The following is a 27,902-nucleotide window of genomic DNA, read 5'->3' as shown; positions in this document are numbered from 1 at the left end:
CTTGTGTTGCATTCGTTCATGCAGGCAGACATTAGAGTGACCATTCTACCAGCATCAGCGTGTATGGAATGTGAACCATGCAGAACATGTTTAGGTTGGGAGGATTTTTTTATCATGGTTATTGACATGACACACCCCTGAAGAAAACAGTGTGTATCATGTTTCCTTGATCTGATGATTCCGACTTGATGGAAGGGTCAGAATGAAATCAATGTCAGCCTTTTTGTTTCGTCACTTTATTTTTGTGGGAAATATTTGCAAGAATAAAAAATGATTATTTTGTGACCATTTTGTTTTAGGGAGCAATCTTATCACATTTCATTTCTTTTTGGGAGGAATCAAGAAAGAAATATATTTTATACAAGTTCTAATTCTTTGAGAGAAGATTTGATAACATGATTGAAAATCGACATACTTTAACACTTTAATTTCATGGCAACTTTGGCAAATTGGCAAGAAGTCATCTTTTTGATGCAATTTCAATTCAAGAATTTGCATCCTCTTGCTATGTAAAACCACTATAAATGAACTATTTAGCGGCAATTTAATTTAGCGATTGAAGTTGCTATGGAAATCAAATTGCTCGCGAAATTAAGTTGTTTTACAGTATATTATTTTATTTTATTTTTCACATCCAACCTATAAAGTGCTACTGATATTGACAATAGATATACTGAGTATGGGATTTGAAGCATATTTTACCTTAAATTTGACCTCAAAAATAATACCGTAAAACCCCGTCTACAAGCATATATAGTGTTTTTGATGAAAGTTAAATTAATACGATACATGCGTAAATATGCCAATACAATAGAGTGGTCTTACAATAATGCTTGTTTGTATGTGCTCGGGTCTATAATTTATTTGCTCTAATTCCATAATGGCGCCTGGATTAATTTAGCTTTTATCTGAAGCACTATATATGCTTGTAGACGGGGTTTTACGGTATATCAAAAATAAGCAGAAGTATGCACCCAGGTAGAAACAAAATATTTTGTAAAAATTGAATTCACAAACTGAAATAAGATGTTGTCAAAATTGAATTGAAAAGTTAAAAGTATATCAAAATGGAATTAGTCATAACTTTTCCAGCATAGTACAATGCCCAATGTATTTTGCAATATTATGTTATAAATATAATTTTAAGATGGAACATAAATTTTTTAAATGATATGAATATAAATTTTAAAGCCAATACAATCTGTTTACAGCTGTTTTGGGTTTTGAAAATAGAGAGTCCTACATTTAAACCTATGGATCAAAAATATTTTCTCAGGTTTGAAATTTGTAGTTCTGAAGTTTCACCATGAAATCCATGACAAGTAAAATCCTCAAAATATTCCTCTACATGTTATGAGGAGTGATTGTGTTTTCAGAAGGTATACTTCCCAAAAAAGTCTCTCAGCATTTTTTTTGTAAGAGCTGCGCATTTGAACCTCTGGATCAAAATATGTGCTGTGATCAAGCTAATTAAGTCTGATGTTGATCAAAATCAAAATTAAGTTGTAAATTTTATTATATGAACCATTCTCTGAGCTTTATTTTGCTGCAAACACAATCATAATTAGACTTTCGCTTCCAGATATATATATATGGCCATTTTCGTGGTGCTCAGAACAATAAATGCAAAGGAAGTTGAATACTATTATTGGCTATATCTCAAAATCAAGATTCCTGACACCGACTCATTTTGCTTGCATCATATAAAATATTTTCTCGGGTTTTTGAAATTTGTGGGTGTGAAATTAATCACAAAAATTGTGAAAAATAAAATTCCCAAAATTATTACTTAAAATATCACTCCAAAAAGTCTCATATCACATATTTTCTCAGGTTTTGAAATTTGTGGGTGTGAAATTAGTCACAAAAATTGTGAAAAAATAAAATTATCACAATTATTACTTAAAATATCACTCAAAAAAGTCCCATATCACATATTTTCTCAGGTTTTGAAATTTGTGGGCTTGAAATTAGTCACAAAAATTGTGAAAAATAAAATTATCAAAATTATCATTTAAAATGTTACCCAAAAAAATCTTGCAGCATTTTACCATGAAGCAATCGGGGAGTGTACACCAAGATTGATTCCAGCCCAAGCTTTCTCAGTGATTTCTACCATGTATATCGGCCACCATATCTTGACTTATTGATGCCAAGTCAGGTTTGAAGTAGGTAACATGAACTGTTGTATCAACAAACACAATCTTGTCTACAGTAAACGACTCCCTTTGCAAATCACTCACCCATTGCTGACCGGCCATCGGAAAGATCCTGGTTTTTAGCTGGGAGCGGTCAGTCGGATGGAATTTCCACGGTGCTGATCTTTGGTCGGATGGCCGGCCAAAGACGATATTTTTATGTGATTAATAAAATGTGATATGACCAAGCGAAATAAGACTTAAATATTCAGCAAAATTAATTTCGGTTCAGCGTATCAAATCCCTGTGCTATTCAAAAGATATGCATTGCTACAATTTGCATTCAAATTGGACTTTCAGTTATTGAAATATAACATATTTTGATCCACCTGGAAACAATAAAACTCAAAACAAATTGCTTGTTATTTCAGACCATATCAAAAAATCAATTCTGGCTGACATATGACTCGTTTCTTTTGATCGCATCGTACATTTTAAATGTGAAACAAGATAAATGAAGGTGAAAAGTGGAGATGGTGTGGGATTCTGTTACTTAATATAAGGTCAAAAGGTGCTCTTGATTTGTGTAGCGATAGGACCAGTGTGTATTTTGTTAAGTCACGCTGCTTTCATTTATTTCTTGCCGATTACATAAAGTTGTCAGTTGTTTTGGTGTGATTTCAGGGGCATAGCAAGGTTGAAAAATGTGCGGGGAGGGGAATCTAATTGTGGGGCAGCCAAAATATGCACCAAAAATAGGAATAAAGCTATTAAGAAACATAAAACAAAATTTTCAAAAGCGAGGCAGCCATAGCCACCCCGGCCGCCCCACTGCCCTGTATGATTTTGTTTATTTTTGGCAAAGTTATTTTTTATTAGCTCAATACTTGAAAATATGAAAAGGCCATCTGATTGCATGATAGAATTTCTAATGTAACTTGTTTATTAAAGTGTCTTGCTGATGCGACTCATTATCAGTATTAGAAATTAGCAAACATTTCCCAGGGTCATTTGGGCCCTTAGCCTAGGTCTGAAAATTACAGGCCCTCATCAATTTTTATTGGCTGAACTTAAATTTAACAGAATCTTATAAGCCAAAATTGTCAAGGGCCATTGCAGGCCCTTGGGTGTGAAAAATAATGCTCAAGTTTAATATACTGTCAGTCACCAGGTAACTGCTACTTCTTGGAAGTTTCATCAAGAGAATGTGATTGCTTTTTGATGAAGAGGAAGTGAACGTTTTTTTGTGTGTTTTTTTTCTAATTTCTTCTTGGCTAAATATAGACAGTAAATTCACTGACCTGAACAATTGAAGAGTGTATTGATGTTGTTTGTAATATAAAAGCTGTGTGGAAGATCCGGCTGTGTTTCTAAGTAAAAAGAATGTATCTGCTTCATTTGTTACCAGTAGATACTATGCTTTACTTTGAGAGCAGTAATTAATGCTCTGCATGCTAGCCATCATAAAATGTCCAAGTTTTGAGATATTTTCTCAAAATATCAAGAGCTATCTGAAGAACCACTGAACCAATACTAGACTTGTTTGTACTCATTTCAATGCATTTTTCATGCTGATTCCATATATGGTCATGAAAATTTACATATCTGAAATTTTTTAATTGTTAAATTTTTTTTGAAACTTATCGTCTGCAGTCGACACAGGCAATGAGTGAGTTAAAGGGTAGTATCTGCTATATTATTTATTAACTGTCTTGTAGATACTGCATTTATACAATAGGATAAAATCAAATCAAAAGGTTGAATATGCTTTGTTATTTTATATAAATATACTTTCTTTTGATGTAGAACATCGAGGGCCCCTGTGGAAAGCAGTGCTTGCACTGATCAGGGTTTACCCTCGTTAAAGATGTCATTAAATAAAAGAAGAGCTGATGACTTGGATATTACCAATGAAGCCCCAGCCATTTTCATTTAAGGTTTTGGTTTCCATATAAATTATTGAGATTTATCAAAAATTATTATCTTGTTCGAATGATATCAAAAATTGATGCTTTGGCTATATTATTTGTGTAGCTCCTGCAGTGGTACTTGAGCTAAATCTGATATAAATAGCACATACGAACATCAAGATGGGAAATTGTTTTTGTAAAAAGCGATTTCTATCGGTGAAAAAAATAAGCCAATGTAGAATATGCTTTTTGTTCCGTTACTAAGACGACTCCATGCTAGTTAGTTAATGCCCTGCGTGCTGGCCATACGGCTTCAACATAAAAAGTCCCAAGTTTTCTCAAAATATCAACTGAACCAATACTGGGCTTGTTTGTACTCATTTTAATGCATTTTCCATGCGGATTCCAAATATGGTCATGAAAATGTACAATTTTGAATATTTAAGAAAAGAAATTGCAGAGTTAAATATCAAATACATCTTGGAAGCAAATTATTATAAATATCCTATGAAATATTAAAGATGATGGCATTTCACATTTATATCAAAATCCATAATATTTCAGCCAATGCGTAAACAAATTTGGTATGCGCTGACTCGCTGGCTCCAAAAGATGAAATCGCTTAAGTTCACGACCCGTATCTGATTGTGTAGATATCGGAAGATGGGAATTCATTGGAGATTTATGAATTATTAGACCACTGCAATGGTTTTATTATTCCGTCACAAAATTCATTTTGTGATGGGGATAATAGAACGAGCCTAATATATTTTTGTGCTAGCTGCTTGAAGCAATCACAGGAGTTACTGCAAAGGTTGTTTTTTTAAATACATTTTTTTTCCAGAAAATGTTGATACCTGTTTGCTTATTTATATATTTGTTTGTTTGTTTTTCTTTCATCATGTATGACCAGCACAGTGAAATACAGTATAACCTCCCTTATCCGGACCTCTTTTATACGGATCTCTGTGTTATCCGCACTTAATTTCATGCACTGAAGCATTTGGAAGGCCATAACTTTGTGACATAAAGCACTCAAATTTTGAGTAACATTTTGCTTTATCAATGTTAGCGCCTCAGCCATTCAATGCAAAATTATGTGTAATTCATCCATCCAGATTTTTCACTTATCAGGCCATGTTGGACTGTAATGCTGTGTCTGAGGTGCATAATATGGACCATACATGTATCTGTGTAAGCTACATATCCTGGAAACATATCAGTCCCCTTGTTGGAATGCTGGGGGGGGGGCAAGGGTGGTGACTCAGTAAATGACCCTCTCCCTACCCAGGTGATGCCATTGTTTGAGACCAGAACACGCTGAGATCTTTGGGATCTTTCCAGGATCTGTGACCAGAGTTACCAGGCTTCATGTCAAGCATCATACAATCTATTATATTTTGTACAAAATTCAGATTTCACAGAAGGCAGTTATTATACTTCAAGCTTCTTCTCAAGAGTTTATAAGCATATCACCTCAGGTATTTATATATTTTATACTAAATTTGGGTAACAAAAAAGCAGCTATTTGATTATATTGAAGTCAAAAATCAACTTTTTGCTGTATTTATTCAGGCATTTGAAGTGATTGTTGGATTTAGCTCAATTGGGAGTTTTGAATAACATTATTTAAATGGGTCGTGTTTTTTTTTTTCTTTTCATTTTTTTGATCAAGTATGCCCATATTAGGTGGTGGTGACTGGTGCACATTATTTCAAGTGGTTCATTATAAAATCATTTCTGTGATTTCTAATATTTCAATTCAGTTGATAACATTTTGAAGGGTCTATGATAAATAATCATTTGGTTGTGTCACACTTGAATTCCTAGGTTATATGAATGTATTTTCATGATTGAACAGGGCTTTTCTGATAAAAAGTTTGTATTTTAGGTGAAGATTTGGTTGAATTCATGGTCTTTTGAATGCAGAATGTGTGTTGTGGAGAAACTCTAGTGAATATGCATTTTTAAGTGTGTAATAAAATTTGTTGGTATTTTGATGAGTCCAAATTAGAAACTATTCTATAGGGGACTTTGACTGGGAGGGGCCTAGCACCTCCCAGGGGCAACTTAATGCAATTTCATAGAGGATCTTTCAAATTGCAAAAATTCAAGCATTGAGAATTTAAATCTTTATGCTACTTTGGTAGTGATGTACTATCATGTAGGTGGTTATTTTGCTGGTTGCAGTATTGAATCCTGCACACTAACCCAATCCTGTAGCGTATTTACTTACAACCATAATGGGGCATAAAACACTAAACTCTAACCCTAAACCCTCCTAACCCTAACCCCCATGCCCTAATGCTAACCCAACCTTTAACTTTCAGAGGTTTGCAGGTTGTAACCCACATATGGTTGCAGAAAGAAATTATGTATCACATATTCAAGGGTGGTTTGTAGGCCCAATTACCACGCAACTGCATTAAGGCATCAATTGATGTCACTACCAAACTTGATGTGAAACAGAGTACAGGCCTATGTCTAATAAAAATTACCCCAAAGACCCGAACACATCTAGACCAAATCTTGCTTGACTCGAGTCTGATTGCTTTCTCCCTATATATAACCTGTTCGCAGTATCTTTCGTCCATTAATTGCCTCGTTTGGCCATTTGATAGTCTATAGTGCTTACACTGCTTCTGTTGTTAGTAAATTACATCGCCTGAAGCAAGTCAAAAGAGAACTGCATTTTAAAGCCTCTCTGAATAGTATAATGAAGTTTGAATAGTATTTCAGGAGAGTATTCCTGCACCCCTTGGACGTGTGTGGGTGGTTGTACATTGTATGTTCCATGTATTAATGCTCTGCATGCTGGCCATAGGCTTCAGCATAAAAAGTCCCAAGTTTTGATATATTTTCTCAAAATATCATTAAGAACCACTGAACCAAAACTAGGCTTGTTTGTACTCATTTTAATGCATTTTTCATGTTGATTACAAATATGGTCATGACACTGTATAATTTTTGAATTAAAAAAAACTTGTTGTCTTCAGTCGACCCACATGGAAAGAACCATCAAGATGTGCCCACTACGTGTTTTGCATGAGTAACACAAGTTTGAGGCAGGGTTGCCAAAAGATTTCAGCCCGAATCGCAGGTCAAATAATCAAAAAGTCACCCAATTTTTCTCTTTACCATTGGTTTCTATGGGGCAGGAAACTATCGGAAGTCGGGGGAGCCAATGTTAAAAGTGGCCCATTTTTTTTCTTATCCATTGGTTTCTATGGGATAGGAAATTGTTAAAAGTCACAGAAAAAATCTTCAAAGGTCGCCCAATTGACCAACCAAATCGCGGGTTTGGCAACTCTAGTTTGAGGTGGGTGCAATATGATGAACAACTCATGTTATTCATTCATTAAAATGAGAGAAGTTTACGTATCATGTGCCGTGTATCTTGAATGAATGACATTTGCCCAAAAATCCTCCCGAGTGTGAAGTTTTATATATAGATCACAATTGCTGTTTTGATACACGTAATTAGATGAGTTTAATATACAAAGCAAATAGAGCTCAATCTTCCTTCTGTTTAGGTAAGAGAGTTTACATGCTCTAGATATGTGAATTTAGATTTGATTGTTTCCCCATCCATTAACAATATGTTAGTCAAATTGCGGTTTTGTAGAAATTACATGTTTATCCCATAAAATCCATCAATAGAGCTCTCTGTGTCTAGTTTATCGCAGTTATTTTAACAAAATATCATTGTGCTGATGTTATGGCCAATTTAAAATTGACAAAAGTCCATTTGCTATGTCTCCACAAACATTACTCTAAATTAAACTTGTAGTCGAGTGCCGTTAAGACAAACATGGCTTGCAATAAAGACGATATTTCGCTCTACTCGGAGGCGGATAATGGCCGCCGTGCACTCGGCGCTTATGCAGTGGTCATTTTTCCTAATGGCGCTTCTTCATCCATCTGTAAACATGTAAGATGAGTCCATGGCGCTTTGTAAAAGTCCTGCTTCAGTAAATTCAACATTGGCATCGTCAGGGTGCTAGCTCATGCGAGGATAAGGTTACCGGCATGTTGACGAACACGAAGCAAGGATCAATTAGCGGTCTGAGATTGCTGTGTGCATTAATTTATTAGTACGGAGCATTGTATCAACGGCTGTTCTTAAGAATTGCGGAAACAATACTTGGGCTGTTTGTGCTTAGTCTATTTGAATACATATGTACGGAATGTTCATGGGATATTTTGGAATAATTTTTTCAGTTTTGAAATTTTTTCGCATTCAATAGACTACAAGATGGGAACCCTATTTTGAACATTAATTTAGATGTTCTATGGAGTTGTGCTGGGGCTTATGATAAATCTCGGGGCTTTAAATAGAGAGGTTACGAGTGAAGTGGGCCTACTTTATGTCAGTACTGATGATATGATGTTTACAATATATGATATCATTGATCATTTTGCAAACTCAGGATTTGTTGTTTTCAAAAGCTTTTGAAAAAAATAATTTTGAGGAAGCCAGAAATATAGCAAATTTGATTGAATAGTGGCAAAGCTGTTCAGGTCCAATTGTAGTGAGTGACACAAAATTGTTGTTTGCAAAAATCTGAGTGTTCTCTTACGCATATTAACAGTAGTCTCAGTAGATAGGATGCCAAGTTGCCATATCTCTGTACTTACAAAAATATTGCAGGAACTTCCTTATTTTTAAACTTTGAAACATACTTTATGTACTATCAAATAAAACCCAATGGTGGAAAACATGCATTCTTGTTTCATGCATGTATCTTATTTTATTGAAATAGTTGAGGGGATAATTGGAATTAGTCCATGTTGATATGCAATTGTATTGTAGCACAAGTTGATTCCTGGTATTAGTTGCACTTGACGCATGGTATACTCATTACATCAGATATCTAGGATCATCTCTGATCTTATCAGAATACCAGCTCAAAGAAAAATATTCTCATGTGAAATTCAATTCTTGGGAATTGCACACAGGATGACGATGTGTTGAGTTTGCAGCATATTGTAAAGAGTTGCTGGTGCAATAATTATGTGTTTGTAAATACCTGCAAACATGGAGCTGCATATGGTTCTGCTAGCCATAACCAAGACAACACAAATTATGTAAAAATGCATTTAAAAGTGGTCCACGGTTAGGGGCTTCAGGACTGGCCATGGTTGGATAGTAAGTGGTCTAGAGTGTGCGAGGTCCACGGTATGGCAATTAAAAATGGTGTGTGCGTCCTCTGTTAGTATTAAATTATATGTAGAATGAGGAGTTGTAAGTATTTACAAACATTATAATATTATGCCCTAAACAGCATAGCAAAAGAGTATGAAAATGTTCAAGTAGGCCTATACAAAAAATTCTCTTTGCCTTGTGTTCAATAATTGTATCTAGCACTATGCTACTTTTCAATGCAATGGGGCCTCACTTTGATCCCATTATCATGATCATGGGTATACAATACTGTAATGACTGGTACTTTACAAAATTTTTGAGTTTATTGTATTGCATCTCCATGGCAATGGTGATAATAATAACAATAATCCCAATAGCTGTAACCACGGTAACCCGTGGGAGTAACAGTTTGAATATCTTGAATAGTAGTAGGCCATTACACTTTAATGCTTCACTTTTACATTTACTGCATATTCCTGATGTTTATGGTGTTCCCAAAGTGACCATTCTTAAGACACTTACATGAAAATTATGATTTGTATAAAATAAAAAGTATGTTTTGTATAGGCCTATAGAACATAATAGATGATACTATATAGTAGTTTGGGATATTTGTGACTATAGCAGTGATGGAATCCTCTGCATGGGTCACTTATTCTCCAACCACAGATATGTTGAGTTACTGCCAGCTGACCCAAATACTAGTAAATAGAAAGATTGGTCCCATGATAAAGAATATATAGGGTCTATGGTCCCATATATTTTGCAATATTTGATTAACTGTTCATCCTTCTGGGTTTTTTGTGCCATGTAGACTTTTGGATGCTGACTTTCTCTATTCTGTCCGTCCAACATCCGGGCTATCTCTAGTCTCGGGCCCAAACTGCATGTGACTCACAGTTTGTTATGAACAACAGAAACCGGCTGTGAAGGAGGCTACATAGCGATGTTGTTGGAGTGACATTCAATTTCGGGAAAAACAACACTCGACCATGGAATTTAATTTTAAGTTTGTCAGTATATAAACGGTAAATCAAGTAAGTTTCTTCCACTCTGAAGACTTAGAAACGGTTGTTTGATTCGACTGACTATTTGCGATCAAAATTTACATAACACCAATGACAGAAATCATCAACAAAAATCGAATCAGGGACTTGTTTTCACTCGACCGTGAGTCGCATCATCAACCGGAAGTGACGTGACACGGACCGACAGAATACCTGTACTTGTTGCTGTTCTTGCAACATATCAGCAATGTTTTACAAAAACCACCCAAATTGGGTGCTATTAGGGGCACTTTTGCCCAAATACACCCAATTGGGCACATTGGACTCCACTGAAAACCCACCCATCGATATACCAAATCTCTGAAAAGGTACCAAAACTGTAGCACAGGAACAACCTCCTCGATCTTTCTGTTCTCAGTTGCAGGGATAGAACAAAAAAAAAGGGGTGGGGCAGATTATGCAAATTAAGTAACCATAACTTTATTTGCATAATTTATACACTTTCATTCCAAATAGGCCTAGTCAGTATTATTTTATAGTGAACACTGATTTGTATTTGAGAAAGTCTAGGCATATGTTTTATATAGGTGTATTTTATAGCAGGATTTTGAGTATACTATTAACTCCATGACAATTTACAGTGTCTATGATAACAGATGTTTTGAACAATTAACAGTTATTGTTGACCTCTTTTACAAGTGCATTGAAACAGAAAATAACTCATTACCAATGACTGCTGTAATATGTGACTCAATTGTTTACTCCTTTAAAAAGGTATTATTTAAGGGGCATTTCATTATCTACAGCATCATCCCTGCCCCCCCAATTTTCCACAAAAAAGTTGAGATTTTTATACCACTGGAAACCTCTGGCTCACCTTATGTTTATGTACAAAAATAATTCTTGCAGATTAATTCATTTAGCAAAAATATCCTCAAATTTGTATTTTGTTTTGTTGTCCCAGAACAAAATTGCATGTATTCGGTGTCATATGGAGCAGTGTAATACACATAATCACGCATAACTTGCGTCTTGCGAACACTAAATCAGAATCAACTGAAATTTTGAGAATAAGCTTTTTTTTTTGTGGATATCATTATTTTGTAGCAGTTTTGTTGACTGACACATAAAATTTTTTAAAAAATAACTGCATTCCACATTCTAGGTTTTCAAATTCCAAGTAGCTTTCAGACACACGTTTTTATTAAGATGGCCTAATTAAAAAACACAGATAAATAACTACAAGAAACAAGTTCTCTTTTTATGTCAGTCATGATGGACTAAGAATAGTATAAAGCTGACAAAAAAATTAGGACATGATTTTGGACAATTTGCAAAGTAATTCAGCGTAATTTGAAAAAACTACAATGCGGAATTATTTAATGGAGCTCAGGTCATCAGACTTATTATTGAATCCGGATGTTTCACTTCCTAAATAACATCCATGTTCAAACAAAAATCAATTGCATGTGTATGACAAAAACCTGCTCATCTTGTTTGCACAAAGAGAACCGCAAAATTGTGTACGCACCTTTAATGTCCAAAGGTGGAAAGCTATGTACAGCGTGTTCTTCTGGGTTGCCAACCCTCTGATATGGTAGCCCAATTGGGTTTGAAATTTTGATCATTTTCTGTCCATAGAAACCAATGTTTTAGAAAAAATTGGGCGATTTTTTGACATTGCCTGGCGTGATTTTTTGTAGTTTCTTATCATAGAAACCAAAATATTTAAAGAGGAAAAATTGGGAGACTTTTTTGGTGGTTTGACCCGCAATTCCTTTGACTTTCTTTTTTTTGGTCAATTTTGTTGGCAACTCTGTGTTTTGGACAAAGTCCATGGCCAGAAATAAAACATAGATTTATTCCACTCTCCTGCATAGAAAAGTCAGGAGGTCACTTTATATAAGAAGCCATGATGTTGAACATAGCCTACTGGTATGAGGTTGCAAATCATGGAGATCATTGACTTGCAATCCATGAATATTTAAATTTGTATAATACAGGACAAGGACTGTGTATATTTGTTCTAGATCTATGGAGCTCATTTTGTTTGTGTTGACATACTTTTAGGTTCCATTTTTAATTCATATCAAATAGTCAATATTAAGTAATTGGTGTTATTGTGAATTTTTTATATTTCAGCAAGTTCGCTCACGTAATACACGTAGCAATATGTTGATCAACTAGTTTCCCAATAATGAATATCAAAGAAATTTTGTAGGCCTAGTATGCTAACATTTTTAAAAGATGATTGATTATAGAAGAAATCTTTGAGTTAATCCACAATTTTTTGATGGAGTATACTGTAGAAGTATTTTGTGGATCAACTTTAAGAGCATGCAAACAAAATCTCCAAAAGTTACATTACCAGCAGCAACATTTGATCATGCAGGAATTGTATTTGAATAAGGACTGAACTTGGGCAATGTACTGGTATAGCGAAACCATGATTTTGGTCAACGATGATGTATGGCTCCCAGGCCCGTACGCAGGATTTTTTTTGGGGGGGTGCTGATTTTGAAAAAGTGGACTTTTTTTCCTGAGGGGGGGGATTTTGTGAAAAGTGGACTTTCTTCCCCCAAATTTGGACCTTTTTTGACCAAAAAGCGTAAAAATCTGATTTTTTTGCTCGCTACGCTCGCAAATTCTGCAATTTTGGGACTTTTTGTATACTTTTACAAATTTGGGGAGGTGCGGTCGCACCCCCCGCACCCCCCCTGCGTACGGGCCTGATGGCTCCGATATCGGATTGATAAACTTCTGGACATTTGCATAGCATCCATCTTGTTTAACCCTCACTCCGCATCAATTACAGCAGATGACTAACAAATTCTGACAAAAAAACATCAAAATATTTTTTAAACATGTAATTCTGTCTGCAAATTTTGATAATTTCATTAACAACACATTCAAATAAGTATGAACAAGTCTGATAATAGTGCAGTCTGTTTTTAAGTCGTATTTGAATAGATTTTTGAAAGCGAGCAGACCGTTTAATTTGATAAGCTTATAAGCCGCGCACGCAAAATGATAATAAGCATAAGCTGATAGTTAATTAACCTTTGCAGATTTGTTTGCTGATTCTATATGATAAGTAGCAGAGCTATAGCAAGGATGGGCCCGGCCGGCATTGGTGCGGACATGTCATTTGCAGTTGTGGAATTTGGAAGTATTTATGATGGTCATATTGCGAAAAATAATGTTATGTACGAGTCCTATTATTTATGTGTATAAGCTGCTTTTCAATCTGGTCAAAATGGTTTTGATCTATGCACAGCATTAGTGCCAATCCGGCTTGAAATGTGGGGGCACCTGGTCAAAATTGTTAAAAAGTGTCCAGATATCAAGTAATAATAATATGAATGAGTTGACATAATGATAATAATTTGTGTTGTGTATGCAGATGAGTTCAATAGTCGAATGTTATGTACACACATAGTTTAACTACAGCTAGTAAAGTCAATTGCTTATCCCCGGTGAAAAGAAAAACATAAAATTGTTTCTGATTGGATGATTAAAACAATAGCAATCAGCTGCAAAACATGTTGCAATGTTGAGAAAGGTTCTTAAACATACACTAAGATCCAAAACATTCTCATCTATTAGTGCACAGTTCTTTAACCCCAATACATTTGTACATTCATTGAATGACCTTTTAAAATTTGGGTACAAAAACTCATTCTCTGCAACTTGAGGTTTTTTGCAGTTTGCACTATGATTGTTTAATTGAGGTTATGGACTTTGCCATTGAGATGAGGCGATTGTGGTCCATAGTGATAAGGCTCCACATGACAGCTAGTGAAAAGATTTCACTGACCATCCAGGATTAGAACCTGCAACCTTCAGATCACGGGATGCATGCTCTACCAACTGGCTAGTCAGATGGAGAAGAGCAGTGATGTTATGGCCTTCAGTTCAATGTTGCAATGTTATTTGTAATATTTTGAAACCTTTTACAAGATACGAATAAGTATTTGTGTTGGAAGAGCAGTGGGAGGGAGGGAGTGAGGAATGGAGGAAGGAAGGGAGAAAATGCAAGATGAGTAAAAAGGTCTCATTCCAGTGGCAAAGTCCCAATAACATCCATGTAATAATCATAGCTCACAATTTGACCTCAAGTTGTGTAGTTTTTGTACCCAACTCATTCAAAGGTTGTGAGTCAACAAATTGATTGGGATTATAGAAGCAAGGATTTTGTTTTGGTGGGTGCATATTTTAAACGAAACCAAAAAAAGCCTAAAAAATGAAAAACTTGTTTTGCTTCCTACGCTTACATATTGGGATATTTGGGACTTTTTTGTACTTTGGCAAATTAACAGGGGGTGCAGCTACCCGGCACCCCCTGCATACGAGATGATAACACAGTATCCTGGCAGATGAACATGTTTGCTATATATTTATAGTGAGTGTAATGAAGCGAGTTGAAGTGATTAATGATGCTCATTCATCCTTCAATATTTTGCTCAAATCCATGGCCATATTATGTAATGATAAAACAAAAAATCTCATCTATGTTCGGAGACCAGCATCAATTTCTGAGGTAATGAGCACACTGATATGTTACCATGTTGTAAAATAGCCTGAAGGGCGTAGACCACCAAATAACTTCTCCATTGAAAAGCACGTCATCCCTGTATTAATTAAGGACTGAAATTTCATTTAAGCTTCAATTTTGGGGAACTTTATAGATAAAGTTTTTTTATTAAAAAATGTTGAATAGCGACACTGCTATTTCAACGCCAAAACTAGCATTAAAACTTGTTCCGTTAGCAGTAATTCGGACAGGGCCTACTTTTCTTGTGAAATTTGTATAATTTCATATCTATTTTAGTCATTAATAGGTTAGCATCTTTCATTTAAATCAGAACATGTCAACCTCACGAAGAACATGGTCCCTAAGGACACCACATTGTCTCCAATAGCCATATACTTTTAACCGGAACTCATCACCATTGCACCTTTCACGCAGTGATTTGGTGTAATGCGCCCTGAAGTATTATGTGTACATGATTTTCCCCTAAAGTTAAAAGTACCCCCTCTATAGCTTGTATCAAGGAATTGACATTTTTATTGTATACAGCAAACTCCTACCAGATCTTTTTGTTCTTCATTCTTTTGTGCCGTTACACCTTGTTTAAAAGATATTTATTAAATCATTGAATTGACAATGAAACTTAGATTGTTTATTACAATACTAGTTGTAATCCAAGCCTGGAGCAAATGATGTTTTCGTGTCAGTATTGTAATTATTGATGAAGACGGAATTAGTGTGAAGGAAATGAACTCAACTATTTCTTTATCTCATACATGCATAGTTAACATGGTGGGTAATATATAAAGACATAGAAAACGGTGTGGCAAAGAGATGTTGAACATAACTGATTCCCTATAGGAAAATGTGACAACTTCTGCTGGTGTCAAGAGATATGTCTGAATTGCTAAATTTCTGCTAAAGCGCTTCCATGGCTGTCAATGTTTGAGTCGTTAATGTTTGGCATTTCTGACACAGTGTATGTGCATGCTTACTCGCATGTTCATGAGAAAGCGATGACTGGTAGTACACCTGAAAAAAACAATGATAAACCCGGGGCACTCCAACTTTGGAGGTGACGCGTATGTAGGGCTGTTAAGACCCCTTTTTCAGCATCGCTGTCACCCAAAGACCCCATATTTTTTTACGAACACATGCTCTGTCACCCTAAGACCCCCTATTTTTCCATTTGATCTGTCACCCAAAGACCCTTACAAGTTCAATTTGAACAGCAACTTTCATTTTTCACTGATTTTGTTACTTATTTTGAAAAAACAATGAAATTTGAAGCCATTTAGAACTAGAAATTCGATTTTCGAGGTTTTTGTGGCACTTTTTCAGCTCTCACCTAAAAATTCCAATTAAAAAATGTCATGTTCTCACCCAATGACCCCATATTTTTTACATTTTGCTCTCACCGAATGCCAAAATCATGCTCTCACCCAATGACCCCATATTTTTTACATTTTGCTCTCACCGAATGCCCCTTAGTGCGAAAGTGCCAGCCCTACACCTATATCCATTTCATATTGAAGTGCCCCCCCCCTGGGGATAAACCATGGACACCCAGCAACCATGGAAGTCCATGGTTCCCTTTCCTTAAAACAACATAAAAATGTATATTAAGACACATGTCTCACTTGTCTCACATGTCTCACTTGTCATAGTAAAGCCAGGTCTCCGATGAAAATTAAAAATTAAAGTGGGTCCATGATTTGGAGCTTAGCTTTGGTTGAGCAAGGTCCTCGGTTTATAGATAGGATAAAAGTTCTGCTCTTCTCCATCTGACTCATTAGCTCAGTTGGCAGAGCATCGGTCCGGCGATCCGAAGGTCCCAGGTTCAAATCCTGGATGGTCAGTGAAATTTTTTCACTGGCTGTCATTTATGTATGTGGAGACTTGTGTTAAAAAACCTTTCTCAGGATAAAAGTTGTAGGTCCTTGCTTGCAGGTCTATGGGTAGGTGTAGCTGGGGACTGGGTAGGTATAGGGTGCACATTATGTGTGTTAAAGAGTGCAACTGATCTTTCAACATTGTATGACAGGTAGTCTTAAATTAAACTGGTATATAACCAAAGCATACATGCATACATCTCACCAGGCCCGTACGCATTGGGGCGGGCCGCACCCCCTAAACTTGCCAAAGTGTACAAAAAGTCCCAAATTTTCAGAATTTGCGAGCGTAGCAAGCAAAAAAATCAGGTTTTTACGGGTTTTTTGTCAAAAAGGTCCAAATTTTGTAAAGAAAGTCCACTTTTCACAAAATCGCCCCCCCCCCCCCTTGGGAAAAAGTCCACTTTTTCAAAATCGGCACCCCCCCAAAAAAATCATGCGTACAGGCCCGCATCTCACAAAAGTATTTTCCTCTGAAGCCCAGAGATGAAGAATAAGAAGGGGAAACAGAACAATTGTTGAAAAGGAAAGGAGAACAAACTTGAATACACCTGTGAATTACACAAGAAAATATTTTGGTACATTCAATTATAGCCAAAAAGCAAACTATTTAGCATGGTATTTGAAGAACTCCAAACTACCAATCATCAGCATAACACTAGTGCCCAAATATTGCACTTCCACATCAAACATACTTCAAAAGCGCAAGTGTTTAAAATGTGGAATTCTTTGTTTATTGTTGTCAAAGAATAGCTTCTTTGACTATTTTTGTTTTGGAACCAAACATGTTAGCCCTCTTATGATGCTTAGTTATACATATCCTTATTTGCAGGAATCTTCATGCAGTGTTTATCCTGTATGAGCTGCATGAAAATCACTTTTTGAGATGATGATGTGCATTTTGAAGGAGCTGAATTTTCGTGAAAGAAATACAAAATAGGGCACTGTGCATTTTTGGTTAGCTTTCAGACTTCACTGAATAAATTGTTTTCATGTTTGTTTGTTTTTAACAAAAGTGAACATAATGATCATATTTCACCAAACTGAACACAAATTGTCATAAAAGCCATATTGTAACATTTGCTGAGGAGGTTGTCCTAAATATTTTTCAAAATTTTGTTTTTACACGATTGTAAGGTACTTTAAAACTAACATACCCTTCAAAAATCAAGGATTTAGGTGCTGTAGTTTTGTCAAAATCCGAGATTTTGAATAAAGCGCAGGAACCGTTGTTTAATTATTACGATGGAAATATTGTCAATCATAACACAGTACGTACATGGCGTGTGGGACGGTCATACACACATCAAAGGGCCGTACCATAGTATGATCGATGGAGTGACATGCACTGGCAGCAGCGGCGCAGGAATTCAATTCCAATTTTCTTTGCTTTACCTCAGTTCTAACAGTAAACGCTAACATTTAATGGAAAGGAATACTATCTATTTTGTATGGAAATGTTACAACATGGCTTTAAAGGTGTATGTTGTTCTAAATTATCGTAAGTGGTGGGTTTAAAATGCGTAAGGGTATGTGGGTGTATTTCTTCCAAATCTCATTTTATTAAAGTTCTTATTGATCTCATCCTTTTGCAGAAAAGTACTTTCTGCCATGGTTTAAAAATTACCAACTAAGAGAAAAACAAGGTAGGATGAGGACTTATGAGTGATTTGAAATGCAATAATTTGCTTTGGTATCTATCAGAGAAGATTACCCTTCCCAGAATCCTTTGCAATACTAGACATCACCTCATTACATCATATGACACCCTATTACTTTGTACATGGGTCGTTTTGCAAGATATGGATGTGCTCTGTTCATTGACATACTTTTTGTAAACCATGCTCACTATTGACCAACATTGTATTGACCATGTTGCTCTAGATAGCAAATAAGTACAGGAAGTTGAAAAGTAAGAAATGCATTGTGGGCAGACTAAGATATCTTCTCTGGGTAGCTGTATATAGCTTGTGACTGCTGAAATGCTGTGTAGGAGGACAATCATTTTGAGTCAAAATACTGTCATACCCAAGGGCACAATTCAACAATTATAGCTCAAAAATTGACATCAACTTCTGAGGTGTGAGTGTTTGCACACAAAATATGCAAAGTTCATTCTGTGAATGTGAAAACTGAATATTGAAGTTATAGGAACTGTGTCCTGATGGATGAGCTTGTTTGAGGTTGATCATAATAGTGAATGCAGTTAGTGAAAGGAAAGGTATTTTGAGATGGGTTTTTTCAAAGTAATTTTTCAAAGTCATTATCATCATTAAGTCAGTGGCCAAGGACACAGTTCAGTGACTGCTGTGGACATGGAAGTGAACTTCTTGGTGTACTGTGTTAAAGGAAGTTTGGTGTTATTAAGGGAAAAAGCTGAAAACACTGAAAGGGAAGAATTAGTGGGAAATGGGGGGAGATTGGAATGGGAGAATTGGGGAAATGATTGAAATGGGAAGAATTGAGGAAAGGTTGAGGAAGATAAAAGGGGAAATATTGGGAAGCTAGGGGAAATTAGACAAGAGCGTAGAAATGGAAAGTTTTTGGAGAAAGGGAAGGGAGAAATAGGGGAAAGGGGGCAAGTGATTATAAGGAAGGAGTCGGTTCTAAAGATTTGGAATGGGCAATTCATTATTGAATTTAATGTGTTCTTTTATAAGAGAAACATACACATGAATGATACTTGAGAAGTTTAAAATTTCATTATAATGAGATGCTACAGAGAGCCTTATATTAGAGTACTTTTTATGATAAATTATGTGGCTTTCTGGAGACTCATACTTGCCATACAAAATTCAAGGTGGAAATGATGTTAATGAGCCCCCAAACTTTCAGAAACCCAACAAAGTTTCTCCTGTATTTAAAACACTTGCAACAGCATTGATATTTATTTATTAAAAATAGATCAATATTGTGTGACAGAAGAGAACCAATTGCTCACAGATTGTACTGTTATTCCTCAAATAATTTTGATCAAAATAACCCCATTTTTAAAGGAAATGAAATTCACTGTGAGGAGGTCACTTTTAAGTTGGCAACACCATGATTACTGACTGAATTTGAAGTGACAAGCTATCAATCTATTGCTATTACCGTGATTACTATATATATAGTAATCTTGAAATACATGCAATAGATTCATTCATTATTACGAACATATACAGGAAATTGCTGCAGATTGATTGGGACTGATTCATCCCCCTTCCACTTAAAATTTGTAAGGTCAGAAACCTTGGACTACCTAATGTTTCTATGCAGATCAGCGGCTCGGCGCCCACACAAAATCAGGCGCTGCTCTGCAAAAATACAAAGTCAGGTACAGCTCTGCAAAAATTAAGGAGGGGGGGGGGCCTAAATCCACCTCTGCAGATTCTGCTGGTTGACAAAGATATCATCCAATTTATTGATAGACAGATATTACAATACAGTAGCCTAGCACCATAATACATGCAATTATGCACAACATTAGATTATTGTTTCAAAGAAGAAAATTGTATCCAAATGGTTACATTTCATCAAATCACATCAAAACTCCCATTGGGTGCGCCATTCCTTTTTAAAGGAATTTTTATTTAAAGAAGCTTTTTTTTGTGGTTATCTATTGAGGATGCTAAAATCAGAAAATGCACCTTTAATCTATTACATTTTATGTACATATCAAGGTATTATAAATGATGAAATATCTCAGCGTTTCAAGCCTCTGAAAGATTCTAAAACACTTCCAATTTATACATGTTAAAGCTCTTCATGTGAGCATGACAAATGATTCATGTAAATGGAGCAAAATTTGCAACAAGATGATGTGAATTATTTAGGTTGAGTTGTAATATTCTGAAGCATCATATTAAAGATTCATATTGAAATGTATTACTTATAGTGTGAATAGCCATAATAGTATTTTGCAATAACTGCATGTAGATCCCAGCACGGATCTGTGATCCCAGCAAACATAAAACGATTTGCAGAAACCATTTATATCTCAGGTTATATAAAGGGTATAAAACGTTTTAATAAAAGTCAGAAAACATGTTTGAAAACTTGATGCAAAACGTGCTAACATAATATTAAGTGTTGACAAAATATTTTTGCATCAAAATATTTTGCAATAATATTTTGACAACAAATTTGACACGGTGCGGTGGTGTTTTTTCATATAAAACGTGTTATGAATATTTTTGTGACCATCATGTAATTAAAAGGTTTTGACCAAAACCAACATGCTACTTTTATAAAGTGATCATAACGTTTTAAAACATTTTTGTGTTTGCTGGGATATCATGTGGGGTATTTAAGGTGGTACTACACCCCTTGATAAATTTGTGACTATTTTTGCATTTTTCTCACAAAATAATAAAACACTGGTAACAAAAGTTATGTATATTATAGGGGTAAGGAATCCAGTTACTACACTGGAATTTCAGTGACTCAAGACAATTAGCACATTATTTATGATAAGAAAAGAGGTACATTTAGAATGTTACTCATTTCTTAACATATATATATACTGTAGAATTCCGTCTAGAAGCATATATGCCTCTAAACGATGTTTTTTTTAAACGAAAGATATGAAAGGCAAATACCCTTCTCAAAATCATTGCAATAGATTGGTCTTACAAATATACATGTTTGTACAGCCGCCTTTATCAGTAATATAGTTGTTCAAACTCCAAATAACGTTTTTGTTGAGAGTGTCTGCCTCTTGTCTCTTGTGTGAAAAAAACCTCGTTTAGAGGCATATATATGCTTGTAGACGGAATTTTACGGTATATTATGAGCCACTTGAATCTTGAATCACTGAAATTTCAGTGAAGTAATTGGATTCCTTGCCCCTATAATATACATAACTTTTGTTACCAGTGTGTAGTTATTTTTTGAGAAAAATGCAAAATTAGTCACAAAATGTATCAGGGGGTGTGGTACCACCTTAAAACACTGCAGATTCATCTAAAATTCTTCCTAGAATAGTCAAAACAATTGCCTTTGTTATAACACATTATCAGTCACCTGCATTTAAATTTGATTTGATTGTTATTATTTATTGATCAAGATGACCATATTCAATATATAGTCTAAAATGCTTCTGATAAATCCCCTTTGTCTATTTTTATTAGTGTGTGCTTATCACAATTTTTCATGGGCTTTTCCTTCATTTTTCCTCCATTTTGAAAAGGCAAGCATTGATCATTTTATGGTAAAAAATTGTGCGATTTTGGAGTGAATTTAAATGGAAATACTGCCTATTTTTAATCAAATATGCATTTAATAAATAAAATGAGTGAATAACAAGTATAAAATGTCCTTGATACTGTCCAAATTTAAGGTTTCTTCTAAAAAAGTGATTGAAAAAAAACCCGATCCAAGAATTCTAATTTTTTGGGTCGGTCGCTGAGGGCAACCAAACATTTTTTTTTGTGCCTAATCAGGGATAAAATAAGCTTCATGAGAGCAGACTGAATTTTTAGAGACTGAAATATTCTGAATGTGAAAGCGCAAGGCATTGCATATAACTATGGCTTTGAGATATGTTTTAAATAATTCAAGGAACATTTCATGTCTGATATGAATTATTTTTTGTTTTTAAATTAATACTATAAAAAAATGCTGCACACATGCCCATATAAAAGAGAAATGAATAAAAAAAAAATCAATTCCCACTCTAGGATATTGCTTGTCATATATATTGATCCGATCAGCTGCTGTTTAAAAATTAAATAGTCAAATTTGTGGCAATGGCATGCAATTGTGTTAAGTTAGTACACCAATATCTCTCATCAACAAAATAAAATAAGTCATGCATATTTATGATGAAATTAATCAGATTAGGCAGATAGAGCCGGCCACATCTGGCATGGATGCGGGACTATCAGTTTTGCTGGGGCAACGGAGATCCTCATTACGAGTCATCGGTCAAAAAGATGTCTAACGAAATATTGATTAGCGTTTAATTATTATGCTTATACTGTGGTAGACAGACATTGTGGTTAGTTTATCTAGTTGGGCTGCAGATAAAACAGTGAAATTATTTAGTGTGGTGTGTACAGACAAGGCTGTGAGGACAGATTCAGACTGGTTGTGTGGTATTGGTATTATCTTGAGTATGGGATTTAAAGGACAGGTAAGATTATTATGAATTAATAAATTAATTGGTTTATATATTTTTTAATTAAGTATTAATTAGTTAGTTTATTAATTAATTTTTTTTTTTTCATTTTTCATTTATTTTAAAAAATATTTGAAGATTTATTTTGTAAAGACCATATTACATTCATTATATTATTTATTCATTCTGTTTTAAAGGTTATTTTATACAGTAATAATGTGTCAGATGTATTTAAGTTTTAATGGAAGGTACACACAAAGATACTCTATAAAACTATTTGCCAAATTGCCCCCAAATTTGATGATATTGGTCATGCTTTTCCAACTTGATCAATGAGCTCAGATAGGTCAATTTGATGATAATTGCTCATGCTTTTTTTCATAAAACAGGTCAAATTATTAATTATATAACTTGGTGTCCATTAGCCTAACAAAAGCGTTGTCTGCTAAGGAACTGAATGTTGAGCATGGTTGCCAAATTCGGCTACCTCTTGCAAGGTTGCCAAATTCAGCTACCTTGCTTACATGGGAGTTTTTTTTTATCCCCAGGGACAAGAAAATGCTGAATTTATTCCTGTTGACACAAAAATGCAGATTTATTCGCACAAGAATTTAAAGAGTTTTGACATTATTTTCCTGATAAAAGTTAACCTAAATGCATATGAATAATAAAACATTTTGATTAAACGATAAAACAAACTGAGGTTTTAAGTAGCGTCTATATCAAACACTCCAGTGGCATTCTGCTTGGATATATTTTATACAGGAATGTGACTTTAATTCGATTCTGGCTATGATAAATGAAGCAAAACTGTTGTTATATCAGAGAACACACAATAACACCAAAGCTTTTAAACTCCCCATCTACATTGTTGAAATTTCAGTTATTTTGAAGCCATTATTCTGAATAATGGAAACCTTATCATGTAGAAGAATAAAAAATGTACTATTTATTGTTGAATGAAGGAAAAATCTGGGCATTATCTGAATTCACATCGATTAAGTACTTTCTAACATTATAACCTGTTCAGTAAGAAATAGTCACAAAATTGCTGCTCTTGTATGTGTTAGCACCATGACAACCCCTCTCTGACATTACAAAATCCACCAGTCCTCTGCGCGCACCCCCCTCGAGGCCATGCGCGCGAAGCGCGCACCCCCCTCGAGGAACTAGATCTAGTTTAAGTATGTGTCAAAAGTGTTTTCAAACAACAAAAATCAGGTGGGGCAGCCATCAAAATTAAGGGCTGAATTTGGTCATCTCCAGTATTAAAAGCATGCTTTTTGTCCAAAAAATTAAATATAGTATCAAAGACATTTTTTGGGTTGAACTGTAAATATAAAAATATTGTGACATTAGCTGTGTGCATTTTATACTGGCAGACTAAATTTAGCAATGCAATTTATTAATCAGTTCGTTTCTATATAATATTATTTACCTTATTTTATATGCGTACTAAATAATACTTGCATGCATTACGTGTATCTTAATAGCATTTTTACACAATGAAGGAGTAGTTTTTGTCTAAAATCAAAAAGAATTTGCTGTATGGTAGTATGGCGTGAGTGGTAAAATCTGCAAATTAGAAGTGTTATTGCAGGTCATGGGCTCCCTCTGCATTGATTATATGTCGTCAGTACCTTGAAGAGGATATTCTTGTATAATATCATTATTGATATCTTATGCAGTGAGTCCAGCTATAGGGGTATTATGCATATCCATCATGCAAATGTCACAAGATGTTGATATTATTGCCTATTCATTTAAAAATATCAAACCTATTTTAAGAACCACTTTCTGTGTGTTTTTTCTACTGGGGTTATGTTGACGAGTGATGCGGTTTACCGATTAGCAATTAATAGCATGCTCAGTAAAAATAACCACCTCGTGAGGAAGATTGTGTAGATCTGATGGGCAGGTGTACTGTTGAGGTACCCAACTCACTTGGCAAAGAGGTTTTCAGTACTTCTAGATGAAGTACACACTGAACACCGGTACATGGACACCCCTACACACAGTATAACACCGACGTCGCCACTGCTGTGTGGTGAAAATGGACCCGTTTTGGACCTGGTTCATTTAAGTAAGACAAGTGGTGAGTAACGCCCCCTGTGCAATATGTTAAACATCCAGCACCAAAGCTCGAAGTATTAGGGTTGTGGTGTGTATCAACAGTACTGATATGCAGCATGCACTGGAAGTACTAAAAACTATTAGATAATCAGTCGGGTAACTCAATAATTCACTGAATTTCCAGTACACCCATTAACCATCCCTCTGCTGTGTTTTTACTGAGTTAAGTGCCTGTACCTTGAGAACCACAGACCTTTGGCGCAGGTGGCCTCACTGCAATCTGTATCATTCTGAACCAATCTGTTGCTACTGAATCAAGCACTCCAAATCAAGCTGCATCACCCGGCAACCTTACCCCAGTAGAAACATGCAGAATGCTGGGATGCTGTCAACAAATTGCATCAGACTTAATTTTGCTGGTTGAAGGCACTGGACCGTATAGGCCTACAATAGGAAGTTATTTTTGTTGCTGTGAATTCAAGGGTAACATAAACTACTTTTCAGTTTTATTTTGTTCCCTGGGATTTGCTAGTAAGATTTACTAGTCAGCTGATTTTGCATAAAAGGGGCATACCTCTATTTGTGTGTATTCATGGTGTTCCCTAAATTGTGAATTAGGCCTATGTTTGCTATCACTCAGGACAAAAATAATTTCACATAGTTCAAGCTGTTAAGGGGGTACTACACCCCTGACCAATTTTTTGCCTATTTTTGCATTTTTCTCAAAAATGTAGGGCCTATATTATAGGGGCAAGGACTGCAACTACTGTACTGAAAATTCAGCAACTCAAAGCAAGTAGTTATTGATTTATTAATCAAATATTGGTTTTCCCTCATTTTTGACTGTAACTCCACAACTGTTGTCTGTGCTGAAATACAATTTCTAGTGCAGTAGTTGTAGTCCTTGCCCCTATAATATACATATCTTACTTGTCCCCAATGGGCTATAATTTTTGAGAAATATGCAAAAACAGGCAAAAATTTTGGCCAGGGGTGTAGTACCCCCTTAAAGGAGCAATATATACATTTTTAGATGGGGTTCATCATGTTTTGCTGCTGGTGCAGGATTTACATTCTTCATTCCACGCTGTGAGTGATATTGTGCTTGCGCTCCGCATTCGGATGAACCCGCCAAATTATCTAGGTTTAAAAGCAGATCAAAGTTGCTCAGGGTAGTATCAACCATGGCTAGGGTGGTGTCTAGGGGGTGGGCTATCTAAAGGGGTAAAATTTGAACTTTTGTCATTAACATCTGTATAAAGTTCCAACAGGTGGACCAATTCATCTATTCATGGTCAAATTGACCCAATCTGATAAAGTCCATATACTATTTTTCTCCAATTCTTTTTAGGCCAATTTTTGAGGTGAAAAATAATGGGCCTTGGCATCTTCTACTCCCAGGCAATAATAAATTTAGAAGGAGGAAATATTCAGTCACCTTCACACCAATTTATTTTTTTATTGATGGTGGTCAAACTACCTGATAGATGAACCCTGAAGGCCCAACACATGCCCTAATATTATTACATTTATAAACTGCCTCCACTGTTTATAATATCAGTGTTTATAGCTAAGGCCAAATTTCCCATAAAAATATTCCCAAATGTTGAAATGCCATCTGAGTCAGGGATCGTCTTATAAAAACACCCCATCAACTCAACCACTTGTCACTGGAATAGAAAGTGTTCTTTGTGAAGAAAAAAATTGTCATTTATTTTGGTAAATATTTGCCTATTTATATTGAAGTAAATACAAAAACAAAATTATTTTTAAAAGATCTGATATGTTTACTTTCAACTGTATCCTGTACTCACTAATTCTGGTACTGTTTTATGTGAAAAGTTGTTGGGAAAGGGAAACATTAAAAAAGGGGGCGTGGCAGGTATAGAGTGCATGGGAAACTAGGGTTTGCTTCAGTGACTATGCTGGACTTCAGCTAGCCAACAGTGGTGCACAATATCCATGTATGATATGTAGGACTTATTTGATCACAAAAATGAAAGTTACTCATCATAATAATTTAAACATTCCATAGATTCATAGTTTTGTATACCATTCACTGTACATGTACATGCACTATTAAAATAACCACACACATGACAGCCAAGTCAGCTGACATTCCACACTCAAAATCTAGAAACACTGTGAGAGTGTAATTTGTTTGGGGTAGAAAGTGAATAATATAGCAATAAAGCCAGGGATGTGAGAGTGAGAATGAAAGTTTTAGGGCAACCCTTGCATTCTTTAGTAAGGCCTTTAGGGATTAAGCGGTATATCTGTGTGTATGCTTGTGTGTGAATTGGGTAGTTGTATTCAGTCCCAAACAATGGAACTATTTGACTAGTGATATATCCCTTGAGCAGAGCAAGTTTGACCGACCATCAAAGAACTTTTTTTTCTGAGTTTGTGTGAATTTTCATTATTAATCGGGACCTTTAAATGAAATTGCATAAGTGGAATGCGCATCATTGCCAGTGAATGAATCCATACATACACTACTACCACACTGATATACTGTGCTGGAGTATTTATTGGTTTATGGTTTAGGAGTTGGAGTGTCACTGCATAGTGACTTGAGTGAAGTCGCTTTAGCTTGGCATGTGAGGTGGGCAGGTCTTGTGTATGTAATATTGACATTGCTCTTTGCCTCACTGGTGCTTGGGAACTCACACACACAGCATCACACACAACTCTGTGAGAAGCGAGCTGAGCTGCATGCACGCTGTGGTGGAGCTGAACTATTAGGAGAACACACATACAGACGTATTTTTACGTGACGTATGCACGCATGAACCGCCGGGCGCAAAGCCACGCCGATTCGATTCTCTAGGTTTAGTTTGACTGATCAGCAAGAGCTCCAGGCCATATTTTGCTCTAGTGGTTCCGCTTCTGACATGCTGGTATTCTGAAATTACATGTCGCATCACAAGGGAGTATCAGTACTGTGGCTGTGTTATTAAAAAATCTTAAACTTGGAACAGAAGAAAAAAACACATTGTAAAGCCTTTGAGGTGTGTGCAGCGAGCATCGCGTACATATTACAGATCGCTTGAATTCGAGGAGTGTCTTCTTTCCAAGACTCTGTATTTGTCGTGCGTCTTTTGG

At 35.5% G+C, this 27,902-nt stretch overlaps 1 protein-coding gene and 1 non-coding gene across 7 annotated transcripts in view; both read left to right on the top strand.

Annotated features, from left to right (window-relative positions):
* Window positions 1-27,902, top strand: part of LOC140150449 (RNA-binding motif, single-stranded-interacting protein 2-like) — a 435,798-nt gene that overhangs the window by 281,696 nt on the left and 126,200 nt on the right. The window lies entirely within an intron of this gene.
* Trnaa-ggc (transfer RNA alanine (anticodon GGC)) lies at window positions 16,518-16,591 on the top strand. Its single transcript has one exon. It is a non-coding gene; the product is annotated as a tRNA-Ala (tRNA).

This window comes from Amphiura filiformis, chromosome 4 (genome assembly GCF_039555335.1).
Source record: "Amphiura filiformis chromosome 4, Afil_fr2py, whole genome shotgun sequence".
In the NCBI taxonomy this organism is placed as follows: Eukaryota; Metazoa; Echinodermata; class Ophiuroidea; order Amphilepidida; family Amphiuridae; genus Amphiura; species Amphiura filiformis.
Note: the sequence above shows the minus strand (reverse complement) of the source record. Positions and strands in the feature narration are given on the sequence as shown.